This window comes from Bos indicus, chromosome 18, assembly GCF_029378745.1.
Source record: "Bos indicus isolate NIAB-ARS_2022 breed Sahiwal x Tharparkar chromosome 18, NIAB-ARS_B.indTharparkar_mat_pri_1.0, whole genome shotgun sequence".
NCBI lineage: Eukaryota > Metazoa > Chordata > Mammalia > Artiodactyla > Bovidae > Bos > Bos indicus.
The window spans coordinates 58,332,504-58,359,607 of NC_091777.1; the positions used below are offsets into that span (position 1 = coordinate 58,332,504).

Sequence of the window (27,104 nt, forward strand, 5' to 3'; positions counted from 1 at the left end):
GCCTTCCATGACGCAATATTTCCGCGCCGGGTTTGCGGCTCTTTTCCAGTAGCAGCCGTTTTCCACCTAGTTCCGTTTGACCGGTGAGGGCTTCGTTTTTCTTCCTTTCGCGGGAAGGTGTAAAACGGTGAGAAGCTATCGAAAAGGACTTATTTCACCCTATTTTCGGCCCACCTGACCCATTGGGCCATGACTTTGAACATTCGCCAGGGGCGCTGCACAAACGCTTAGCTTCTCAGAAACTCAAGGGTACCTGGATCTCTGCAGGCTGGGCAGAGATGTTCGCGGACATGAAGGCCCTTTGATTTAAGATGAAGAGAAGCTAAGAAGCGCGGCCGTCTCAAAGAAATCCAATAGGGAGGGATCCCAAGCCAAACCTAGCAACAATTGAAGGACAACCGAGCAGTATTCTAGGAATGCGGACTGTAGAGGGTGTGGTAGGGTTTAGAAAACCGGGAGGGCACAGGTCTGAGAGTGGGTAAAACGGCGGGATTATACAGCTCTTGTTATGACTGGTGTGGAGGGAAATGGGAAACACTTTTGATCAGGGGCAAAGCCAGAGGAGAAGCATGGTTCTCCCTTCGACAGTGGGATGAGCCAAAGATGGGGTAAGGTTTTACTTGCACAAAGGTGAGAAATACTTGAATCAGAAGCTCTGAGGGAAGTGATTCTGTTGAGTATTGTGACGCAACTGATGAAGCACCGCTCCCTAAGTCAGGAAGGTCAGAAAAGGAAATGGCAACCCCCTCCAGTATTCTTGCCTGTGAAATCCCATGGACAGAGGTTCCTGGAGGGCTATACAGTCGATGGGGTCGCAAAAGAGTCGGACACGATGTAGCGACTAAACAACAACCCTGTAATTATAGAACTTGGTTCAGAGAACGTTCAAGCTAAAGGCGTTATTTATTTATTGACCCAGCAGATGTTTATAAAATGCATCCTCTGTGGCAAACATGGATCTGGGTGCTGGAAATATAAAAGGTATAAATGCAGGAAAAATAACATGGTTTCATTGAGCTGTACATTCTGTTACTGACCAGGGTTCTTGGATTCTAGCCAATAGAAATTGGTAAGAGGCCAGATAAATTCAGGCAATGCTTTATTGGGCCTGGTGCTGTAGCAGGAGGAAGTGAAAACAAGTAACAGGTACCCTTTCTTGCTACGGGGCAGGTGGTGAGCTGGTCCATTAAATGGTGTGAGGGTAGGGCAGGTCCAGGGGAGGGGTGGCTTGGGTGGTCTGCCCATTTCTTTTAGGGCTGTTTGCAGGGAACACACATAGGATCCTGCTTTTGCTCACAGTACCTCAGAAGTAGCGGTTGGGTTTGGGTCTTTGTGTATCTTGTTCATAATTTGCTCCTATTGCCTATGCCAGGAAGTTGTTTTTAGTCCCTTATAGTTCCTCTGTATTCTGGATGGGCCGTTTGTCTAGGGGCAGGCACTGCAGTGAAGTGTCCTGGGTCCCAGCCTGTCTCAGTACTGGTGTGCAGAATGTAAAAGGAAAGTTGTTGGTTTGTCTTTCTCATTATAGCAAGAGTTTTGATTCCCACCTACAATTCCCACCTACAGTGCCTGGAGGGCAGAGCAGTGAACCAAAGACAGCCCTAAGATTTAATGGAATTTGTTTCTCTAGCTTTTGGACTTGCTTGGGACCAGTCACTCTTTTTTCCTTATGATTTATCTGTCTTATAATGGAAGTATGTATTGTACCTCTGTCCTACCATTGTATTTTTGAAGAACATAACTTACCTGGTTTCATGGGTCCAAAGATGGAGAGGAATTTTCCTCAGGGTGAATTGTACATCACGTCTCACCTATATTTGGCTCAGATGAGACTTTGGATAAAGACTTTTTTTTTTTAAGGTATTTGTTTTTGGCTGTGTTGGGTCTTCTTTATTGGGCAGGGGCTTTATCTAATTGCACTATGTGGGCTCAGTAGTTGTGGTGCACAGGCTTAGTTGCCATAGGCATGTGGAATCTTCCTGGACCAAGGGTCAAACCCATTTCCCTTGCATTGGCAGGTGGATTCTTAACCACGGAACCACCAGGGAAGTCCTGGATTAGAGTTAATCCAGGGGGCTATTGGGGTGAAATGTATGTATTTTGCATGCAAGAGGGGTGTGATTGAAGGGCACAGGGCCAGTGGTGGAATTTTAAGGACTGAATGTTTGTGTCCCATCAGATTCACATGCTGAAGCCCTGAAACCCACTGTGGCTCTATTTGGAGATGGGACTCCTATGGTAAGTAATTCAGGTTAAATGAAGTTGTAAGGGTGGGGCTCTACTCCAGTTGTATCTGCTGGAACCTTGACCTTGGACTTCTAGTCTCTGGAACTATGAGAATATTAACTTCTGTTTAAGCCACCTATGCTGGTATTTCAGTATGGCAGCCAGAGCAGTGTAATACAGGAATGTTTATGTATGACCTAAGATCTTCATATATTCCACATTAAAACCCTTAAGAAAACAATTGAGATGTTCACTCCAAGTGAGTCTTAAGTTTTCACATCATGTGTTAGTTTTTAAAGAACATTTACAATGCCATTAAGATACCTCATCTACTTACATGCCTCTACCGCTAGCTTCTCCCTAAGGGACCTGACATCATGCCCTTCCTCAAACCCAGTTTTCCAGCAGTAGACTTGGCCTGAACCTTATGCCAGTCACTACTGAGATTACCCCTGGCTACAGCTCAATGATTATAGAGATTTGGAAAACATTTGCCAGATTGGTTAAAGGCCTGTAGTATTCCAGTCTAGAACCAGATTCAGCCCACTCTTGCAGGGCTCCTCGACTCATTCCCAATCTGATTCAGTCTCTCCAACTCTGTGGAGAATGAGGTAACAGGCCAAAGTTGATTCTACAAAATCTACTTCTCTCTTCCTCATGTGACTCCCAAACATGTTAGATTCAAGAGTGCCTGAGTTAGGAGGAAATGGAACCACCCACCTTTCTTCCTGGTATCGGTTTCCATCCCATCAGTGAGGCAAAAGATAGGGTTAGGGAACTATGTCCAGAAGGAAGAATGCAGCTGAGTTAACCAGTGTAGACTTTCATATTCCCAGGATTCTGAGAATAATCTGGATAACCAGAGAAGGGGAGAGCTAGGAGAGAAGCAATCTTAATTTGTGTTCAGATTGTCCATCTTTTCATGTTTTAAGGGAAAAAAAAAAAGCAAGGTCTGTGTTGCAATGTATTTTATTATGTAATTTATAGGTTTAAATTACTAATTGTTTTTGGGCTTTCAGTTCACTTTGCAAACCATTTCACTACCTTTTCAAGTCTAGAAAATCTTAAAAACTACATTTGCTGCTAAGTCGCTTCAGTTGTGTCCGACTCTGTGTGACCCATAGACGGCAGCCCACCAGGTTCCCCTGTCCCTGGGATTCTCCAGGCAAGAACACTGGAGTGGGTTGCTATTTCCTTCTCCAGTGCATGAAAGTGAAAAGTGAAAGTGAAATCGCTCAGTTGTATCTGACTCTTAGCGACCCCATGGACTGCAGCCCACTAGGCTCCTCTGTCCATGGGATTTTCCAGGCAAAAGTACTGGAGTGGGGTGCCATTGCCTTCTCCAAAAAAAACTACATTTAAGGTGACCTTTATTGTATAATGCTTGGTCTTATTTATCAGCTGAAGTTAAGCTCATTCAAGGACATTAAGTTGCATTTATGACCTTAATATTCATTTTTCTTATTAGAAAATTCAATTTTCTGAAATAATATTTAAATAAATTTAGAGTCAAAGAAATGTAGCAGCTAGTTATCATATACTGGGTGGGCGTTGAAGATAATTTTTTTTCAGTTGGGAGAAATGAATGTATAAGAAATGAATATAACCAGTGATGTGAGGTAGATTATCTCCTTAAAATTATGGAAACATAAGCATAGTAACCAGGCTTCCCTGGTTGCTCAGACAGGAAAGAATCTGCCAGCAATACAGGAGACCCTAGTTCGATCCCTGGGTCAAACCCCTGGCAAATGGAATGGCAACCTACTCCAGTATTCTTGTCTTGAGAATTCCATGGACAGAGGAGCTTGGCAGGTACAGTCCATGGGGTCACAAAGAGTCAGACATGACTGAGTGACTAACATTTTCACTTTTAAGCATAGTACCTAAGAATATGGTTCCAGGTTTCCTGTCCAAAAATATGTATCAGGTATATTATGTAATGCATTAAAGTGGGAAATGGTACATAAAGCTCTCAAATACCCCTCATTTTCACAGGCTTTGCATCACAAGAACTAATTAAGATACTTGTCAAGTAGTATGTTCACAGTGCTTTGTGTATGATTTCACCAGCTGACGGATGAGGCAGAATGTACCACTGAAAACCTTGCCACATTCACTGCCTTCCAACAGTTTCTCTCGCATATGTAATACCTATTGGGGGCAAGGGTTTTACCACTCTCATATTTTTTACCCACTATAAGCTCACCTATGACCAATGGTAATCACTGATGACAGGGTCTTTCTTCCAAAACACAGCTTTTCTAACTTCTGCATTCACAGGCTTCCTGTTTACATATAACCATGCAAGCAGCTATACATTATGGCCCAAGGCTTTTCCATATAGAATGTACCAGTTTTTTTCCTATGTATTTTTCATGACATAAAATAAGATGTAATTGACCACTGAAGGCATAACCACATTCATAGCATTCATAAACCTTTCTCTCCTGTACAAACTCTCTGTTATCTCCTGAGGGTGCACATCTGGCAGCTGGCTGTTCCATCAGGACTACATTCCTACCTGCTAGGAGTCCACTGATGAGTAATGATGTCTGAGGGGTCACAGAAGGCATCTGCGCAGTCACTATATTAACAGGGTTTTTCCCCTGCAAGAGTTCACTAGTATCTAAGAAGCTGTGACCCTTTGTGAAAGAGTATTCCACCTTCACAGAATCTACTTGTTTCTCTCTCGTGTGTGTCCTCTTGTGTTTAACCAGACATGTGGGAGAAAGTTCTCCCACACTCGTTGCATCCATAGAGCCTCTCTCCCGTGTGAGTTCTTTGATGGACAGTGAGCATTGTCTTTGTGGTGAAGGCTTTCCTACGGTCGCTGCACACATAAGGTTTCTCTCTTGTATGAATTCTCTGAGGTTTAATGAGTCCTGATTTCTGCAAACAAGATTTTCCATGGTCAGTACATACAAAGGAAGTCTTTCCCGTATGGAATTGCTGATGTGCTATGAGGCATGCCTTCTGACTGAAGGCCTTACCACATTCAGTGCATCCATAGGGTTTCTCTCCAGTGTGAGTTAGTTGATGTATGAGGAGATTGCCCTTCTATGTGAAACCTTTCCCACACTCCCTGCATATATAAGATTTCCCTCCTGTCTGAATTTTCTGATCCAGAAAGAGCTGTGATTTTCTGGAGAAAGCTTTTCCACACTCACTGCATACATGGGGTTTTTCTCCTGTTTTGTTTTGTTGGTGTATAGTGAGCTCTGCCTTCCTAAAGAAGGGTTTTCCACATTCAGTACATTTGTAGGCTTTCTCTCCTGTATGAGTTCTCTGGTGCTCAGTTAGCTTGAACTTTCTGTAGAATGCTTTCCCACATATACTGCATACATGGGGTTTATTTCCCGTATGCATCTTCTGATGTTCAGTAAGCTAGAATTCCCTGAGGAAGGCTCTTCCACACTCAAAACACTCATGGGGTTTCTCTCCTTTGTAAGTTCGCTGATGTTCAGTGAGCTTGAACTTCTTGAAGAAGGTCTTCCCACACGGACTACATCCATGGGGTTTCTTTCCTGTGTGAGAATTATTTTATGTTCATTGAGCTGAGAGACTTCTTGAGGAAGGCTTTCCCATATTCAGTACATTCATGGGTGTTCTCTGTTTTGTGTATTTCCTGATGTTCAATTTCAGTATGAGTTTGTTCATGATGAGCATGGAGCAAGAATCTCCCATCCCAATTAAACTCAGCAGGCTCCTTTTTGTTGCAGCTTTTTTTCTGGTTAGTTACATCTAGATATGATTTCAGAGTTTTCCTGTGTAAATCAAATACATCATAATTTGGCCTTAAAGGAAAACAACTTCTGCTCTGATGAATAATATTCCCAAATGCATTCTGTTCATGACACTTCGGCATATTTTGGTTTTGCCAGTGCAACTGCACATGATCATCCACTTCCTTAATGTCTAGGAAAGATAACAATGAACACTTTATGAGCATCAGATGGAATAAAACTATTTCAAAAATACCTTGGGGTAAGCTGGCTCTTTAATGAAAAACCCAAGATATCAAAGAAATTCCAAGCATAAAATTACCTTATCTTTAAAAAACTTTTCAAAATTATAGTTAAATATATATAAAATAAATTTTACTGTTTTAATGGTTTTGGCAGGGCTGGGCCATGCAAGATCTTAGTTCCCTGACGAGGGATTGAACCCATGCTCCCTGCAGTGGGAGCAGAGTCCTACTACTCGACCACCAGGGAAGTCCCTTAACCATTTTTAAATGTACAGTTCTGTGATATTAAGTATAATCACAATGTTGTACAACCACCAGCACCTTATATTGCTAGTTTTTTGGGTTTTTTTTTCCATCTTCTCCAACTGAAAAACTCTGCATCCATTAAGCACTAACTCCAATCTCTTGGAAATGGTTAAAAACACGATAATATAAAACACCAAACAACCCAAAAGATGTCAGCCATCAGTGTAAAATACAGTAAATTCACAATGAATAAATATAGATTTGTTTGCTTTATAAATAAGGCCCTGGGGACAGTTAAATACCGTCACTGTTAGCATCACCTCACAGAGACTGGAGGGACACCCAGTTTCAAAATGGTGAAAGACATTCATTCAACACATCCTTATTAAATGGCTAATCCACAAACCAGACATGGTGCTGGTATTGGAGAAACACAAAAAAATTCTTTACTTAAATTGAAGCCATATTCTGCGGTGGAAAGGAAACAGAAAAAGCAAGATAAGGAATAAAGTAGGCAGTTCAAACATGACAATGGTTTGAAGAAGCAAAGGAAGTAATGAGACATAGAAGAAATGAGGATTTATTTGGAAAGAAGGATAAGACTCATTAATGAGATTTTATAATTTTGTTTAGGCTCCCTAGCCTAACAAACAGAATGAGAAATTTTAGAAAGATCTTCTCTAATGAAACAAAGAAGAGGAACAGCAAAGGTGTTAAACAGAGAGGGTAAAGAGGGGCTTGCCACGTGGTGCTTGTGGTAAAGAACCCGCCTGCCAATGCTGGAGATGTGGGAGATGCAGGTTTGATCCCTGGGCCAGGAGGATCCCCTGGAGAATGAAATGGCACCCCCTTCCGGTATTCTTGCCTGGAGAATCTCATGGACAGAAGGGGCTGGCAGGCCACAGTCCATAGGGTTGCAAAGAGCTGGAAATGACTGAAATGACACATGCACACACACAGAAGGTAAAGAAGATTCAAGGTAATGTCAGGACTTAAGATGTACAGAAGGACAACAGAATCTCAATTTCAGAAAGGATGTTGGAAAGGGATTTTCTTGGAGGGAAGATGGTTCTGGTGTCTCACACAAAAAGTGTGAACTTACTGGGAGTTGCCATAGAGACAGGTAAAATACATGGTAGCAGCAGGTGTATTAGACATTGTTACGGGATATGGGCCAGAGAACAAGGGCTTAATTTAAATAAATAAGGTTTTATAGTCTATGAGAGCAGAGGACGACAACAGAACCTTTGAAGTAGCTCAGAGTGGGAAAAAAGAAAAACAAACATAAATACATATTAAGAGACCATGTCACCACGAGAATAAAGGCTTCCAAGGTGTGGCTGGATGTCATAAGGGGAAATATTTTCCAATGGGGCAGGAACGTGTGTATGCATCAGAAGATAAAGATGAATTCAAAGTTTCCTCTTAGAAGCGAGACACAGAAGGAGGAATTTCATATCAAGAGACATGAAAGGAATATAAAATCATACTCTGACAAATGATGAAGTATGGGAAGACTTGAAAATCCAAGGAAGACTGTGGGGTGTGGCAGGGAGGAATGTTGACATCTAAGGAGAAATAAATGGATTCTTTCCAAGAAGAGATAAAGGGGTATATTTTCCTTTAAATTCCCACCCAGAAAAAGAGCTCTCATATGGAGAGAGGGATACATGGAGGCTGTTTCTGTGTCCTCTGCACCCCTCCCCACTGGGATGCCTTCTCTAAGGAACTGAAAGGTGATTTCTTCAGCCTTGCCCGTCTTGCTGCTTCTCTCTCACCTATCTGGATGGGGTTGACCAGGAACTTCATCGTCTAAGGTCCATGGTGGTTCTTCTCATTCCAACTTGGAGAGTACATCAGGTTTGCTAACTTGATACCCTGTTCATGGGAAATGCCAGAAGACTAAGGCTCATCAGATGTCACCAGGGATCTGTGATGCTGAGAACAGTATGCTTTTTAGGGACTACACAATTTGTATGTTTGTAAATTAAAGGCTTTTCTCTAAAATGAAAAGAGAGTATACCTTCTCATCTGGGACAAGAGATGAGACCAAAAATCTACCACTTCAGAGCATGACAGACACAACAAAGCCTTCAGAAGCTGAAGAAAGAAAAGGCACTGTCCTCACCCACAGACACCAGGTTGCTATAGTCCTCTAGCATCACGTCCTGGTACAAGGCCTTCTGAGCAGGGGCCAGGAGCTGCCACTCCTCCCACGTGACATCCACGGCCACATCCTCCAGTGTCAGCGATCCCTGTAACAACACAGTCCCGTGTAATATGAGTGTTTCTCTTATTACTAAAATGGAGGGTGTGAAATAATAGAGGTTTCTATCCCTGGTTGTCGGCTTAGAGATCCTAAAACCCTTGTAGTCTCCTAAGTAGTAAAAGCACTAGGAACATCTTTTGTTCTAATATTTGGTCTTCAGCTTCAACCCTAATCTGACACTGACAACTCAGAGTTAGCATCAGGCTCCACAGGCTAAAGGGCTCAGTATCACAAGAGTGCCTTCAGTTCAGACACCAGTCCAAAGTCCCAGGTTCCTTGCATTTGTGTCCAGCTTGGCTACAACTCAGGGCTTCCCGTACTTTGCCTGCTAAGGTTAGATAAATTGCCAGAACAACTGACAGAACTGAGGACAATGTTACGCTTACCTTTATAGTTTATTACCAAGGATATAGGGCTTCTTCCTGTGTGTGGCTCAGCGGGTAAAGAATCTGCCTGCAATGTAGGAGACCTGGGTTCAATCCCTGGGTTGGTAAGGTCCCCTGGAAAAGGGAAAGGCCACCCACTCCAGTATTCTGGCCTGGAGAATTCCATGAACTGTATAGTTCATGGGGTTGCAAAGAGTCAGACATGACTGAGTGACTTTCACTTTCATCAAGGATATTAATGAACACCCACATGAAAAGGTAAAGAGAGCCAAGTGTAAAAAGGTCCTGAGTGCAAGGGCCTCTTTCCCCATCCCAGAGTTGGGATGAGTCACCCTCCCAGCACGGGGATCAGCCTGCCTCCTTGGAAGTTCTCTGAACCCCATTGGGGTTTTTATGGTGGTTCTATTACACAGGAATGATTGATTAAACCCCTGCCTACTAGTGACAGAGTTCAATCTCCAGTTCCTTTCCTGTCTACTGAGATCAGAGGGTAGAGCCCAACATTCCAGTCAAGGCTTGGTCTTTCTGGGATCAGCTCCCGTCTTAAAGTTGTCTAAGGACCTGTCCTGAGTCACCTCATTAGCATACACTCACAGATGGTTCAGAGGGGCTTGTTATGAATAAAAAAAGGATACTCCTCTATTTCTCAGGAAACTGCAGATGTTTTAGGAACTCTGTCCCAAGAACCAGCGTCAAAGACCAAATATGTGACAATAAGTCATTTGTGTAATTAAAGACAATACAGGGGCTTCCCTGATGGCTCAACAGGTAAAGAATCCACCTGCAATGCAGGAGACACAGGTTGTTGACCACAAGTTCATGAGCCAGATACAGAGTGAGGCCAGACAAACCAAAATGTTGCAATTTGGAGCAGAGAGAGGTTTACTGCAGGGCCAAGGAAGGAGAAGGGTGGCTTGTGCTAAAAAAAAAATCCTGAACTCCCTGATGGTTTTGAGGGAAGAGTATTTGTTTCTTTTGAGTTTTTTTTAATATTTATTTATTTGGGTGCATCAGATCTTAGTTGAGGCACGTGGGATCTTCATTGCAGCATGGGAGCTTAGTCACCACACTTCGTTGAAGCATGTGGGCTCTTAGTTCCCTGACCAGGGATCGAAACTGCATCTCCTGTGTTGGAAGGCAGACTCTTAACCACTGGACCACCAGTGAAGTCCCTGTTTGTTTTTAATTAATTAATTAATTTGTGGCTGCATTGGGCCCTTGTTGCTATGTGCTGGCTTTCTCTAGTGGCAGAGTCAGGGCAGTTCTTCACTGCAGCGCATGGGCTTCTCATTATGGTAGCTTCTCTTGTTGCAGAGCAACAGCTCTAGGCGCAAGGGCTTCAGTAGTTGAAGCTTGCCAGCTCAGTAGTTGTGGCCCCCAGGTATGTGGAGATCCTCCCAGACCAAGGATTGTCCCCTGCATTGGCAGGAGGATTCTTATCCACTAGACCACCAGGGAAATCTGGGGGAAGTTTTTAAAGGCAAAATTTGGGGTGGGGGCTACAGGATATGTGACTTTCTTCTGTTTGGTTGGTGGTGAGGTAATGGATAGTGTTCCAGGAATGTTGTGCTCAGCCAAAAGCTGAAAGGTGTATTGTTATGTGTATCCTTGGAGGAAGAACCAGGACCCTGCTTTATTGCTGCAATATTATTTCTTGACTGCTTTTCCTTTGTTACTGAGTTCCCTTACTTCCTTAATTAGAAAAACTATTTGAATCTGCCCTTTTGAACTCCTGGAAAGTCAAGGAGCCCAAAGCCTTTTTCCTATGAACAGGAAGCCCCACAGGATTCTGGTAGGTCTCAAAATACACACAACCATTCTTTCTGGGATAACATCATTAAGGCCTTAGCACCTCTGCTTTCATCTAAGATTACTGGGAGACAATTCTGGGGCATCTTTGTGCTGTTTTGTCACTTTATAATGTCCAGCCAAATATGTCCAGTCACCTGACATGAAGAGCTGACTCACTTGAAAAGACCCTGATGTTGGGGAAGATTTAAGGCAGGAGAAGGGGATGACAGAGGATGAGATGGTTGGATGGCATCACTGACTCGATGGACATGAGTTTGGGTAAACTCCGGGAGTTGGTGATGGACAGGGAAGCCTGGCATGCTGCGGTTCATGGGGTCGCAAAGAGTCAGACACGACTGAGTGACTGAACTGAACTAATGTACGTCCCCTTCTCTCTGTTCACCCCTCACCCTATCGTGCGTCTTAGTCCAAGTTTCTTCCAGCTGTAGCAGCAGTGGGCTGTGGTTGCAGGAGAAGGGAGGAGCAAGAGAATGGTCACATCCCAGGTCTCAGGAGAGTGAGCCATAGTAAAGTGAAAGTGAGTTTATTCAGAGAAATACACATGCCCTAGGCAAGTGAGAGCAGCCTAGGGGTAGAGGGTTGTTAGTTTTTATGGGTTGAATAATTTTATAGGCTAACAAGTGGGAGGATTATTTAAACTATTTGTGGGGAAAAGCAGTTTTCAGGAATTGGGCCACCACCCACTTTTTGATCTTTTAAAATGGTCAACCTTGAAACTGTCCTGGCACTGGTGGGTGTGTTATTTAGCATATTAATGTATTACTGCTGCTGCTAAGTCGCTTCAGTCATGTCCGACTCTGTGCAACCCCATAGATGGCAACCCACCAGGCTCCCCCGTCCCTGGGATTCTCCAGGCAAGAACACTGGAGTGGGTTGCCATTTCCTTCTCCACCATGAAAGTGAAAAGTGAAAGTGAAGTCGCTGTCATGTCCGACTCTTTGCGACCCCATGGACTGCAGCCTACCAGGCTCCTCCACCGATGAGATTTTCCAGGCAAGAGTACTGGAGTGGGGTGCCATTGCCTTCTCCGTTAATGTACTACAATGAGTGTATAATGAGGCTCAAGGTCTATGGGAAGTCGTATAGGCTAGTCAAAGCCTTGTAGGTTCTAACCAGTTTGTCATATCTTCAATAGCTGTCATTCTTAAAATGACTGTGCCCTGCCCCCTTCCATCCTGTCATACTTTGGCAGAGACAAATCAAGTGTTCCTTACAAATTTTTAGGATACTGTAAGTCAGTCAGCTGTCACTTTACAGATATGTCCCCCAAAACTATTAAAATTATCCTATCCAGCAGGAATTGCTATAATTTTTCACATAAAAGAAGTAAAATCTGAGAATTGGCTGTCCAAAAATGGGCCTGCTTTCAGTTAAAAATGCAGTTTAGTGTCTTTTCATGTTAATTGGGTATTCAGAATCATATCTTCTATGGATATTTACCTACTGATTTTCACTCTGTTATTTTCTTATTGATCTGTTGACGGGAAAACACACAAAATAACAGTTCTAAGTTTTATTCAGGTTCTTGCTAAGGACCACAGCCACCCAGTTAGTGTAAGTATATGGGTTAGGGAGATTTCTGTGAGAAAGAGAACCAGGCATGGCTTTCTTGACATGAAATAACCCATTTTAGCCTAAGCCGTTTTGTCATCTAAGCCTGGCCATAATTCTTGCCCTTGAACAGTCTCCGTAATCAATGATGTTAAGGGGACAATGGGGCTTCCCAGGTAACGCAGTGGTAAAGAATCCACCTGCCAATGCAGGAGCCATAGGAGACATGGGTTTGATCCCTGAGTCAGGAAGATCCCCTGGAGGAGGGAATGGCCGCCCACTCCAGTATTCTTGCCTGGAGAATTTGATGTAGACTGCTGGGCTAGAGTGCATGGGGTCGCAAAGAATTGGACACCACTATGCAGCTAAACTTTCACTTTCACTAGGTGAAGGACCAAATTGATAATCTTGACCCTCTGACTTCTACTAAAGCTGGACACTCAACTTTTGCTCAATTTTATGCTAAATTCTCTGCTCAAGTCCTTTCATGAATGTGCATGTGCCCTTAGCTTAAAACTTCTTCACTTTTACAGTTCCCAGGAGCCAATGCTTTGGGAAAAATCCCTGGTGTTCTTACCTGCTGCAAGTAATAAGTCCTTCCTTCTTCCATTCTTTGGCTTGGGTATGCCTACTGGCTTGAGACCCACCAAGAGGTGAACCCAGTTTTGGGATGACATTAGCTCTGAGGAAATTGCTCCGAAAAGGTAAGGGAGAAGCCCGTTTATATATGCTTTCTGGATAGGAAATACATGCAGTTAGGCATACATCTTGGTAAAAGATTTACTGCTAATCATAAAGGAAAAAAAAAATGTCTCAAGTTAATCTTTTTAAGGCTTATCTCTGTATGGGAAGATGCTAGAATCCAGTGTCACTAAAATTCTTCCTGAGATGTACATCTAACGATCTGTGAGCCCTGCCTGCCTGTTCACTTGCATTCTAAGCACAGAATGCCTGGTGTTTTACCTATTTAAATTCATCTCAGTGCACTATCAGCAACCGCAGTGGGTTACAACTTAACCCCCTGTCAAAACTGGATGGTGAGCAACCCTCTTTGTCTTAATGATCCCAATTTTTCTGCACCCACAGATTCATAAGAGTTCTTTATACACTCTAAGTTTTCATCTTTTTCAGTTAAGTGTTGAGATATAGTCTCCCAGTCTGTGGATTGTTCTTTGAGGTTTGTGTTTTATTTTAATGTAAAATGTGCTTCAAAAGGAAACCAGAGTCAAGCTCCTTGTAACTTAAGAGTTTAATTCCCATTTAAGAAAAAAAAAAAGAGAGATTTTGTATTACATTCTAGAAAGGGATTAATAAAAACATCTGTAAAGTTTGGTTTATACTCTTTCAAAAGGAAGTGCATCTTGTGCTGTATGGGGGAAATATTTTATTTGTCCTTAGGAACAAACCACACATCCAATCAGGCAATACCAGGACTCAAGCTAATATTTAATTTTATCTTCTGATACCAGGGACTTTATCTCAAACTGTTCAGAATTCAAAGGGGGTATATAAAACCTATGAATAGTCATCATCTTCAAACCCTAAATATCTGGCTGGTTTAGAAGAAAGACTATTATAAAGATGATGATTTCTACTGTATTTCATCCAATCTAAGGTACCTTTGGTTGTATGATACACTAATATTTTATGTACCCACTTCTCCATTTAAATATGTCAAGCAATCAACTGTGTGCTGCATTTTCACTTAAGCATTATTAATACATGGGACAATTTTTCCATCTTTGGATCAATGAAAACAAAAGTTTTACTCAAGAAAGACTCAGAAATTTCCAGGCCCACTTACTAATAAAGCATACCGTGGGGGCATGGTAGAGGTGGCAAGATATTGAGTCATAAGATTCTTTTACTAAAATAATGAACCATGTAGTTCAGTTATAATTCATGTAGCATTATGATGATACAAAGACTCGGTGCAGATATTCTGTGGTAAAATTTTATGACATTTAAGCACATGAACTAGGGAGTCACAATCGTTAATGCTCACACACACAATTCCCAAATACAAAAATCATGTTATTATTAAAATAGGTACAGAACACTTAGTATTTTCACATGGTGTTCTGCTATAATTTTTGCTTTGTTTTCTAACTACTGTATTTATTTACATATTTAATAATTTCTGTAATGCTGTGTATTAGATCAAAATTACAGGAAATGAATTCCCTCATAAATGATACCATGAAAGCATGACTTTCCCCCTAAATGTCAATTCTCTGTAGCTGAATTTCATACCGACAACATCCCCACCATTAATACACACACAGAAGTTCCTATTTGTTCCCTCTAGGCTATGTTCAATTGACATTTATTGGGAAAGATATTTCCTCCTGTCTGGCGTTCTATGTAGTTCCATTGTTTGATAAAAGTAACATGGTATGAATCTAGAAGTGTCCAAATCTGCTTCAGTCTTAAGGTTTCATTCCTATGTAAACTCTGGAGTATAATGAGCTATTTCCTTTCAATGACAACTTTTGGATATTAACTTTCTTCATGACTTTTCTTGATGAGTTTTCTGATGTAAAATGAGGCTAAATTTGTGGGAGAAAGTTTTCCAGCACTCACTGCATCTGTAATGTTTCTCACCTGTGTGAGTTCTTTGAGGTATAATAAGATGTGACTTCTGGGCAAAAGATTTGACACTCATGGCATTCATGGGGTTTTTCTCCCATATGTGTTTTCTGATGTAAAACAATGCTAAACTTCATAGGGAAAGTTTTCCCACATTCACTGCATCCATAGGGTTTCTCTCCTGTATGGATTCTCTGATGAATGATGAGGCTAAACTTGTGGGAGAAAGTTTTCCCACATTCATGGCATTGATAAAGCTTCTCTCCAGAGTGAATTCTCTGATGAATAAGGAGATACGACTTCCAGCTGAAGGCTTTGTGGCATTCACTGCACTCGTAGGGTTTCTCTTCTGTGTGAGACCTCTGATGAATAGTGAGATGTGACTTTTGGGTGAAAGCTTTCTGACACTGATGGCATTCGTAGGGTTTCTCACCTGTATGAGTTCTTTGGTATAGGATGAGACTAAATTTGATGGAGAATGTTTTTCCACATTCATTGCACCCACAGGGCTTCTCTCCTGTATGAGTTCTCCAGTGAGTGTTGAGGAGTGACTTTACACTAAAGCCTTTTCCACATTCACTGCAATTATAAGGTTTCTCTCCTGTGTGAGTTCTCCGATGTCTAATGAGCTCAGATCTCTGGATGAAGGCCTTCCCACATTCATTGCATCCATAAGGTTTTTCCCCTGTATGTGTTTTTTGATGTAAAACGAGGCTAAACTTAAGGGGAAATGTCTTTCCGCATTCATGGCAACCATAGGGTTTCTCTCCTGTGTGAGATCTCTGATGAATAATGAGCTGTGACTTATTGCTGAAGCTTTTCTGACATTCATCACATCTGTAGGACTTCTCTCCTGTGTGTGTTCTTTGATGTAATGTGACTTGTGACTCATCACTGAAGCCTTTCTGACACATGCGGCACTCAGACTATTTCTCTCCTGTGTGAGTTCTCTGGTGCTTATTAAGGCATGACTTATCAGTAAAAGCTTTCCCACATTTGTTGCACTCATAGGGCTTCTCTCCTGTGTGGGTTCTCTGGTGTAAAATGAGATGGGACTTCCGGCTGAAGGCTTTCTGACACCTACTGCACCCATAGGGTTTCTCTCCGGTGTGTGTTCTCTGATTCTTAATGAGGTCTGACTTCTGTGAAAAGGCTTTCCCACAGTCAGTGCAGCTGTAGTGTCTCTCTGCCATTTGAGTTTTCCGGTGTTTAAGAAGCTGTGACTTATGGCTGAAAGCTTTAATGTGTTCACTATATTCGTCGTATTTTTGTCTATTAAGAATTTTCTCATGCTTAGTATAAAGAAATAACTTGTCATATTGATTAAATCCCACTTCATTTCTTGAATAGCTTTTATTCTGAGTAATACACTCTAGATTAGGTTTCAAGTATTTCCCAAGTATGTCAGGTATGAGATACTTGTGCTAAAGAAACTTCAAGGTTTAAGCTCAGAGAAGATGCTTTTCCAAATGCATTATCTCTGTGGTGACTCTCCGTAGTTTCCAGGTTGCCATGGTTTATTTCGTGCCAGTCTCTGTAATTATCAACTTGCCAGGTGTCTTCTAGAAACAGACCAGTGAATCCACAATGACTATGTAACAGAAGGAAGAGAATCTCAGGAAAGGCCAAAGAGAAAAGAGGAAGGGGGACTGTAAGTATAAACCTAAAGTCTGTGACATTTATAAGTAAAAGGAGATTTAAAGATGAAAAAAGGAATAAACTATAAGCATCTTCCCAGGTGATGATAGAGGTAAAGAACTCGCCTGCCAATGCAGGAGATGCAGGTTCGATCCTTGGGTCCGGGAGATCCCCTGGAGAAGGGCATGGCAACCAACTTCAGTATTCTTGCCTGGAGAATCCCATGGACAGAGGGGCCTGGCAGGCTACAGTCTATGGGGTCACAAAGAGTCAGACATGACTGAAGCAACTTAGCATTCACGCACGAGAGGCATGAGAGATACACAGAATGAGAAGAATGGAAAATTTATGTATGCTTGAATATATAAGAAAAGAGAGCTATTAATATAAACATGGATTGAGGAGATGGAGACAAGGAGAAGGCAAGTACACTGAGGATAACAGAGAGAAAGATTAATTAGGAGAGCAAGTTCCAAGATGGACTAAGGAAGGGATCTGATCGGAATATCTAAAATAAAGAAATGTGTGTGTGTGTGTGTTTTAAACCAGGCAAAAGAGACCTAATACAGGTTTCCCAGGTGGCTCAGTGGTGAAGAATCTACCTGCCAATGCAGGAGACCTAACATGGAGAGATTAAAATGTGAAGTCACAGCACTTTCACTGCCAAGGGCCCAGGTTGGATCCCTGGTGGTCAGGGAACTAAGATTCCACAAGCCAAGAAAAAGAGAAAAGGAGTCAATGTTCACGTTAGGTGGGAACTCAGGTCAGCTGTTCTGAGTCATACTGAGCTTAAAAATTTCAATAAGATTTCTCCAGATATTTTTGAGGTGTCTCCCTCTTTCTGGCCAACAAAGATTGATACTTCCATTTATCCCATGGAGCTGGTTTTTCACTTACCGGGATGAGTCTGACTCTGGATTTTTTCCTGTTATCCATGGTGCTTCTTGTTGCAACTGGTAGAATGCATGTGCTTTGGTAACATCATACCCTCAGTTCAGTTCAGTTCAGTTGCTCAGTTGTGTCTGACTCTTTGCGACCCCATGAATCGCAGCACGCCAGGCCTCCCTGTCCATCACCAATTCCCAGAGTTCACCCAGACTCACGTCCATCAAGTCAGTGATGCCATCCAGCCATCTCATCCTCTGTCGTCCCCTTCTCCTCCTGCCCCCAATCCCTCCCAGCATCAGAGTCTTTTCCAATGAGTCAACTCTTCGCACGAGGTGGCCAAAGTACTGGAGTTTCAGCTTTAGCATCATTCCTTCCAAAGAAATCCCAGGGCTGATCTCCTTCAGAATGGATTGGTTGGATCTCCTCGCAGTCCAAGGGACTCTCAAGAGTCTTCTCCAACACCACAGTTCAAAAGCATCAATTCTTCGGCGCTCAGCCTTCTTCACAGTCCCAACTCTCACATCCATACATGACCAAAGGAAAAACCATAGCCTTGACTAGACGAACCTTTGTTGGCAAAGTAATGTCTCTGCTTTTGAATATGCTATCTAGGTTGGTCATAACTTTCCTTCCACGGAGTAAGCATCTTTTAATTTCATGGTTGCAGTCACCATCTGCAGTGATTTTGGAGCCCCAAAAAATAAAGTCTGACACTGTTTCCACTGTTTCCCCATCTATTTCCCATGAAGTGATGGGACCGGATGCCATGATCTTCGTTTTCTGAATGTTGAGCTTTAAGCCAACTTTTTCACTCTCCACTTTCACTTTCATCAAGAGGCTTTTTAGTTCCTCTTCACTTTCTGCTATAAGGGTGGTGTCATCTGCATATCTGAGGTTATTGATATTTCTCCTGGCAATCTTGATTCCAGCTTGTGCTTCTTCCAGTCCAGCGTTTCTCATGATGTACTCTGCATATAAGTTAAATAGCTGGGTGACAATATACAGCCTTGAGGTACTCCTTTTCCTATTTGAAAACAGTCTGTTGTTCCATGTCCAGTTCTAACTGTTGCTTCCTGACCTGCATACAAATTTCTCAAGAGGCAGATCAGGTGGTCTGGTATTCCCATCTCTTTCAGAATTGTCCACCGTTTATTGTGATCCACACAGTCAAAGGCTTTGGCATAGTGAATAAAGCAGAAATAGATGTTTTTCTGGAACTCTCTTACTTTTTCCATGATCCAGCAGATGTTGGCAATTTGATCTCTGTTTCCTCTGCCTTTTCTAAAACTTGAACATCAGGAAGTTCACAGTTCACATATTGCTGAAGCCTGGCTTGGAGAATTTTGAGCATTACTTTACTAGCGTGTGAGATGAGTGCAATTGTGCTGTAGTTTGAGCATTCTTTGGCATTGCCTTTCTTTGGGATTGGAATGAAAACTGACCTTTTCCAGTCCTGTGGCCACTGCTGAGTTTTCCAAATTTGCTGACATACTGAGTGCAGCACTTTCACAGCACATCATACCCTACTCAAGGGGAATTACAGAGGACCCACAGACCCAAATACAAGTCCTCTGTAGAATAAGGTTATATTTAAGGGGTTGAACAAATTCCAACTTGGCCAAGTAAAGGACTTTTGCTTTGGGAGTGGGAGAAGGAAACTAAGAGGCCAGAAAGTACTAAAATCTTTGATGTATGAAACTCAAGTCTAGAAAAGTAAGGCAGTTGTAAGACTCCACCCCTTTCATCCCTGAGAAAGAAAAGGCAGTCCACTGCCTACAGTACCCAGAATGCTCTTCTTACCCACTGATACTAAGTTGATAAAATTTTCCAGCATCACATCTTAATACAAGTTCTTCTGAAGGGGGTCCAGTAGCTGCCATTCCTCCTAGGTGAAAACCACAGCCACATCCTTGAATGACACTGAGCCCTGTAATAGAACATTTCTATTCATTCTAAAGGAATTATCATTGATTACTACTATGAAGATAAATAGGAATGTCTCAGAAGTTTTCCTGTAAGTTTTCCCATGATGAGCTATTTGACTGCTTTCTGTGTAACAAGTTTTGCATTTTACTTTGTAGGAAAAGCCAATTTTTTTTAAATTTAAAACTGAAGCAACTAGCACACACACGAGATGTGTTCTTACAAATCATTGTTGGGAAAAGGAAACAAAATCCATATGACTTCATTGAGACAACAGGAAGCTTCTGCCGGGTGTCTTCTGCCTGTGCTTCTGTTCAGTCATCCTGAGACTCACATGTTCATCCATTCACAAAAGAGGAATAGAACAGAGAACATCCTTAAATCTTTAATCTGGAAACCACCTACAGCCTATGTGTATGCACCTATGACAGACAATGTATTAAGCATTCCTTTATAAGAGACTTTCTTTTACCCTGAAGGAACACACTAGCTTACAGAGAGAGAAATATAACACATTGCTCTTTTGAGTCCTGTGAGGTCTTCTAGAGAATCACTGAGTTTGAGTCATGGGTCCTCAACTCAAATTCATACAAATACACATTTACATATGTGAGTACTGACACAGGAGGTTGAAAGAATATACATAAAAGTGTCTGGATTATTTATCTTGCAGGTAAAGAAAAAGGTCTGATGGGGGACATATGGGTTTAACTCTATAAACTTCTGGACTATATGAAACTTTGACACTGAGAATATCTTAAGCTTCACTAATACTATCAATGTGATTTATATTAGAGGTCTTGAGCCACATTGTAGCAACTTCTGGAAGTTGCTTGACTTCTGAAGTTGTCCACAGGCTGGACACCAATGTCAGCCACTGATATAGTCAGCCTTCCCTGTGTGACCCACTGCAAATAAAAAGCCTAGACACTAATTAGCAATACCGGAGATGTGTTGTTGGGCTTCCCAGGTGGCGCTAGTGGTAAAGAACCAAAGAACCTGCCTGCCAATGAAGGAGATGTAAGCGACTCGGGTTCGATCCCCAGGTCAGGAAGATCCCCTGGAGGAGGGCACAGCCCACTCCAGTATTCTTGCCTGGCGAATCCCATGGACAGAGCGAGTCTGGTGGGCTACAGTCCATAGGGTCGCAAAGAGTCGGACACAACTGAAGCAACTGAGCACACACACGAGATGTGTTCTTATAAATCATTGTTGAGAACAGGAAACAAAATCCATGTGACTTCATTGAGACAACAGGAAGCTTCTGCCTGGTGTCTTCTAGACCTGGCCTTACGCACCGTTCTCTGTTGCTGATTTTAATCTGTATCCTTTTGTTGTAATAAATCATAACCATGAGAATAAATGCTTTGCTGAGTACTGTTGAGCTCTTATAGCAAAGCACTGAAACTGAGGATGGTCTTTGAAACCTGAAAAGATACACGCCATCACCATAGGGCCCATATGGCCCACTGAATTGTTCATTAGATCTAAAATTATATATATATATACACACATATATACCTGCCTGCCTTTTTGAAGCATAAAGTAGTACATTGTACATATCTGTAAGCTAGTATATTTGTGTCACCATTTGTAATGTTTAAGAAATTCTCACTCATTATAGAACAAAAGTATTATGTATCCAAAAAAATACTCCAGGATACTTAATTTTTTTTTTTCTTCAAAATTTGTAATGTCGTGCTCCTACATAAGCTCTCTGGAAACAACCATAACTAATGGGACACATGTAAACACTCGAAGATCCATCCTAGAATTCAGTGTCACACAAAAACTGTGTGTAGACAGAATATTTATACCCACTGTATCCATGAGGATTATAAATGTTTACCCCTAGATTTTGGGGTGACTAACAAGGCAACAATAGATAAGTGGAAAAACAGGGGATACCAGAGACAAGTTTATTTATTTATTTTGGCACACTGTGAGGCATGGTGGGGTGTTAGTTTACCAACCAGGGGTCAAACTCATGCCCCCTGCAGTGGAAGCACAGTCTTAACTCCTGGACTGCCAGGACTGGTGCACAGGACTCCCATGTGCTCAATTTTACTAAACAGTTAGAGCCTCACAGGCTATAATCCATGTTCTAACTTCAAACAATTTATATAAACATATGATTTATAAATTCTTATTTATAAATATTATAAATTTAATAAAATTTATAAATTTATAAACTTTACTGTGAAGTTGATCTTTTGTCTCAGTATTTTTTTCTGAATTCAGACATTCATCTTTCCATGCTGTGTCTGGTATAGAGTAGCCTTCATGAATACTGAATAAACATTTTCTCTTAATATATGTATTTAACCTCCTAAAATTCACTAGAAAGCCAAAAGGAAAATAAATATGCAGGAAACTACTCACTTGGGATGCAGGCATTTTCTGGAGCCCTAGGTTCAGCCAGCACCTCTCGTATCTGCTCTGTTGTTGGTTCTGGCTGCCTCCCTGCAGCTCCAGTACAGAGTCTCTGGTGAAGGACGCCAGGCTGCTCTGGCACCTTCAGTTCCTTCCCTCACTGGAACTGTTTCATCCCAGGAAGTCACGACCTGGGGGATTACAGAAATTCACTCCTGTGACAAACTATAACTGGGAGCACAATATTTTTCTGAGTTGTATGAGTTTTTATTTGTATGTGGTGATAGGTTAATGTGATAGTTTAAGGAGGAAAAAAGTACCATATACTACCTGATGGTCTATTGTACAAGCAAGAAACACAAGCAACAAAGCTATCTTCATTAAATTATGTAATTGTGCTAAAACTGTATTCAAAACTAAATCTACATTTAGAGAAGGGTCACTATAAAGAATTTTTTTAAAAAAACTAAATTTTTAAAAGGCTAAAATCCAGAGAAACAGTATATATATGTGTGTGTATGTGTGTGTGCTAAGTTGCTTCAGTCATGTCCAATTCGTTGCGACCCTATGGACTATAGCCTGTCAGGCTCTTCTGTCCATGGGATTCTCTAGGCAAGAATACCGGAGTGGGTTGCCATGCCCTCCTCCAGGGGATCTTCCTGCCCAGGGATCAAACCCAAGTCTCTTATGTCTCCTGCATTGGAAGGTGAGTTCTTTATCACCAGAGCCATCTGGGAAGCATGTGTGCATGTAAGTCTGTGTGTGTGTACTGGAATAGTGCTTGCTAACCTCTCTTGGGTACTTACTATGTGCTAGGTATTCTAAGTTTTTGAATAGTTAGTACTGGTAGTTTTTTAACCAAATGGGAAAAGCAGCATAGGTTGAGAAATGTAGTAAGTGGCAGAATATGGATAAAAACCTAGGTCTGCCCAAATCTGAAGTCCATATTCTTTTCTCTGAGTTAAATTTATCTGCAGGTGTTCTGACTGCTCACCTGGAAAACCTAAAAAAGGATCAAACACATTAGTAATAAAAGGAGTTCAGTAAGGCTATGCTGCTGCTGCTGTTGCTAAGTCACTTCAGTCATGTCCAACTCTGTGAGACCCCATAGATGGCAGCCCACCAGGCTCCCCCCATCCCTGGGATTCTCCAGGCAAAAACACTGGAGTGGGTTGCCATTTCCTTCTCCAATGCATGCAAGTGAAAAGTGAAAGGGAAGTCGCTCAGTCACGTCTGACTCTTCACAACCCCATGGACTGCAGCCTACCAAGCTCCTCCATCTATGGGATTTGCCAGGCAAGAGTACTGGAGTGGGGTGCCATTGCCTTCTCAGTAAGGCTATGGAAGAGAAAAAAAGCTGATTACTTTTATACCTATAAAATAAAAATAATTGAAGGTTCAAAAGAAAGAGAAGCTGTTTGCAATGGCAGCAAACATAGATAAGATCTAGGCATAAACTTAACAAGCAATGTCCAGACCTATGTGAATATTTCAAAGTCATGTCTATCCAAATTAGTGCAAAGAATATAACTTCAGTCAACACTGCAAGGAGATTCACATTGTAGAATACTACGCAGCTATCAATAAGACTTTGTACCAAAAGTCAGTAATCTGAAACAATTTTACCATATAAGGTTAATTTTCATTTTTTGAAGGTTTTGAAGTTTCTTTAAAAAGCCAAATTATAAGCTATTTATGCACTGTTATCACATTTTTGTAATAAAATGAGTCATAGAAAATAATTGGAAAAGGAAACATATCAAAATTTTAACAATGTGTATTTCTGGTTACCAAGATTTTGGATGTAGGAAAGTCCTCTCATGCATCAGAAGGATGAAAAAAGGAAGGATCCCAGAGAAATATGCAGTAAGTTTGAAAATTAGAGGGGCAGATACCACATCCTTCAGAATAAGCATTTAACCTTAGCTTTTATGTAAATCTTGATCATTACAAAGCACTGTGAAGACAGCAAGAGGAGGAAGTGATTTAGAGGACAGAGGAAAGCAGGTTTTTATGAAGGCAGTAATGTAGTCTATGAGAAGTCAATGGGCTTTAAAACACCAAAGTCCTCTAAAATGCAGAGATCTCTCAAGTTCCAACTCCCATAAATTTCTTATGTATCAATGCCTAACAACATCATACCCAAAATATGGACCACATGGCTATTTCATAGTTCATGACTTCTAACAGATTATCATTCATTTATCCAGACTCAAACACATAGATCCCTATGACTCTCAGTGACCACTGGGGACTCCAAGACAAGAAACAGTTGCTCCAAGCACTAACCTCCCTACAAGGCCACCCAGAAGGATATTCCAAACACTGAACCTCCCACTAAGTACATCACAAATATTCGCCTAAGCCAAGAACATCAAAAACACTGAACTGCCAACCAAGGATGTCTGAATCACGAACCTGCCATTGTGGACACTTCCATGAGAGAACATCCCCAAAGACGTCTCAATCATTGACTTATGCCCAAAGATTCTCCAGTCACTGACCTTCCTCCAGGAAAGCTCCAATCACTGACATCCCTCTAAGGCTGTCCTAAGAACTGATCTTCCTCCAGAAGACGTTTTCAGGCTCTGACACACTCTCAAACGCAATTTCTAACTTCCTCCAGCACCTCCTCATTCACCCCCAATCAATAACATTCCCCCGAAGGATGCCCCAAATCACTGACCTATCCCCTAAGTGCATCCCAATCACTGACTACCCCCCTAAACCATGCCAAACACTGGTTTGCCTCCAAGCCCCCACAGTCACTGACCTCTTCCATAAATGCTAACCCCAAGCCACCCCAAATCTGTCCACGCTACTGCAATACCCTGACCCCCAGGGCTGCCTCATTTCTGACCATTCTGTTCCCTCATTAACGGAATGCATCCCCTCCCCAACAAGGGCTTGCTCCTCCTAAAGACTCCCCATAGGCTGCCCTTACCTCAAAGCTCATATCTCCACAAAGCTCAACCTGATTCTGCTCCCAGAAAGCGAAACAGACCCCTTAATAGATTCTTCACGCACCGCTGGGTGGGTACCAATAGGCACAGTCCATCACTTTCTTCAGAGTCACAAGCCCGGCTGTTCCACTTCGCAGGTCAAGTTTATTCTCTATAGCACCCGAGTCTGCAGGCTGACAACCGTCACCCCGGGGCGTCCTAACACCAACGAAAATTCCGTTCAGCTTTCCCGTCTTTTAAAGACACTATGACAAGAGTATGGCGGCACCCTATTAGCTGGTATATATGGGGCCCGCCATTTTGGAAGGCCAGCCGTACAACCAGTTTTCCTGCCCTACAAAACTTGTCTTGTAGCGATTGTTACGCCAATCGCTAGCGTTGCAAAGGGGAATGAGCATGCTCTAGTCCATCTCGGCGGAATACTGGTGTCCTTCAAGTAAGGCGCACTAAATCCAAATATGTACGCCTTGGCTTTGCCGCTGGTACGCGGGAGGTACAAAACTTCACGGGGGCGCAGCCATATTTAAAAAGGTGCAATGTCCATACCGCAAAAGGAGGCCTCCTTTAGGGAGTTGGGAGCAGGCGGAGAAGGCAACGGCACCCCACTCCAGAACTCTTGCCTGGAAAATCCCATGGATGGAGGAGCCTGGTGGGCCTACAGTTCACGGGGTCGCACAGAGTCGGACAAGACTGAAGCGACTTAGCGGCAGCAGCAGCAGGAGCGATTTCAGGGAACGGTACAGGGTTTGGAGAAGCCAAGGTGGTAGAGGAAGGCAGCATGCCTTTCTGCGGACACACAGGAAACATATTTAGTTGAAAGAAAAGGTCTTCAGTCAAAGTTGGGGGTGGAAGTTTGATGACATCCCTAGGGTGAAAGGTGAGAGGGTTGCTGGGAGGGTTGAGCTAATAGGGAGGGGTTTTGTTCTAAGATGGAAGGTAGTGAACTGAGGAGGAATAGAAGATCAGAATATGTGGGTACAGAATCCGTCTGCAATGCAGAAGATCGGATTCGATTCCTGGGTCGGGAAGATCCCTGGAAAAGGGAATGACTACAGCCACTCCAGCATTCTTGCCTGGAGAATCCCATGGATAGAGGAGCAAGAGTGGGGCAGCACTGAGTAACTAACACACTTTTTTTCAGGCCAGAAATTTTTGGGAAAATTTTCTGTGCAGGCTTTATCTCAGTTGAAATGTTTTCACATTTGTCTAGTGAAGAATTGTTTAGAATTGGAGTTGTTGAAAGAGTCAGAGAGAATGAAAAGTTTGAATTGGATTGATTATTCCAGGTTGTCCAAAACTGTTCTATTAGTTGAGTCCACTTTACTAATCTATCCTCCCCAAGAGCTCCAGCTGAAAAGTAAGAGCTAATTTTTATTAAATGTATGCACATTTTTTTTGATTAGGGGAGTATTTCAAACATTGTAATTTTATTATTTTACTGAATATTATGAAAGCTGTCAATGGTGGGCAGAAATATCCTCATTTTAGATATGGGGGGAAAAGGTCTAATTCTATCAGAGTGCCTGTTTTCATTTAGAAACCTCATCCATCTTTTAGTCTTTGCCTGTTCTAAAGAATGAAAAAATATTATTTTAACTTTGCTTATTTATTTTACTTGATAACATTTATTAAGTCTTTTGTTGTTTTCTTCATGTGGTGGAGGTTTTGGGAACCTTGGTCCCCAACCTGGGATTGAACCCCAGTGCCCTTCAGTGGACCACTGGACCACAAGGGAATTCTTTTATTTATTTTATAAATTATTTATTTTCTTATGTCATTATTGCTTTTTTGTTTTAGGTTGATTATCTTTTTCTTAATCATATTGTGGATATTTATAACTATCAATTCAGCCTTCATTCTCCCCATCTTTTAGTTCAGTTCAGTTCAGTCATGTCCGACTCTTTGCAACCCCATGAGCTGCAGCATTCCAGGCTTCCTTGTCCATCACCAACTCCCGAAGCTTACTCAAACTCATGTCCATCGCTTTGGTGATCCCATCCAACCATTTCATCCTCTGTCGTCACCTTCTTCCGCCTTCAATCTTTCCCAGCATCAGGGTCTTTTCCAATGAGTCTGTTCTTCTCATCAGGTGGCCAAGGTATTGGAGTTTCAGCTTCAGCATCAGTCCTTCCAATGAATATTCAGGACTAATTTCCTTTAGGATGGACTCGTTGGATCTCCTTGTTGTCCAAGGGACTCTCAAGAATCTTCTCCAACACCACAGTTCAAAAGCATCAGTTCTTTGGTGTTCAGCTTTCTTTATAGTCCAACTC

At 42.0% G+C, this 27,104-nt stretch overlaps 1 long non-coding RNA gene and 2 pseudogenes across 1 annotated transcript; 1 reads left to right on the forward strand and 2 right to left on the reverse strand.

Moving 5' to 3' along the window:
* Positions 1–30: 30 nt before the first annotated feature.
* LOC139177181 (uncharacterized) lies at positions 31–4,338 on the forward strand. The gene is made up of 3 exons (XR_011561661.1): positions 31–127; positions 2,180–2,238; positions 4,222–4,338. It is a non-coding gene; the product is annotated as an uncharacterized lncRNA (long non-coding RNA).
* Positions 4,339–4,476: 138 nt separating this feature from the next.
* LOC109571806 (zinc finger protein 613-like) lies at positions 4,477–9,055 on the reverse strand (annotated as a pseudogene).
* Positions 9,056–12,945: 3,890 nt separating this feature from the next.
* Positions 12,946–25,684, reverse strand: LOC109572180 (zinc finger protein 84-like; annotated as a pseudogene).
* Positions 25,685–27,104: the final 1,420 nt, after the last annotated feature.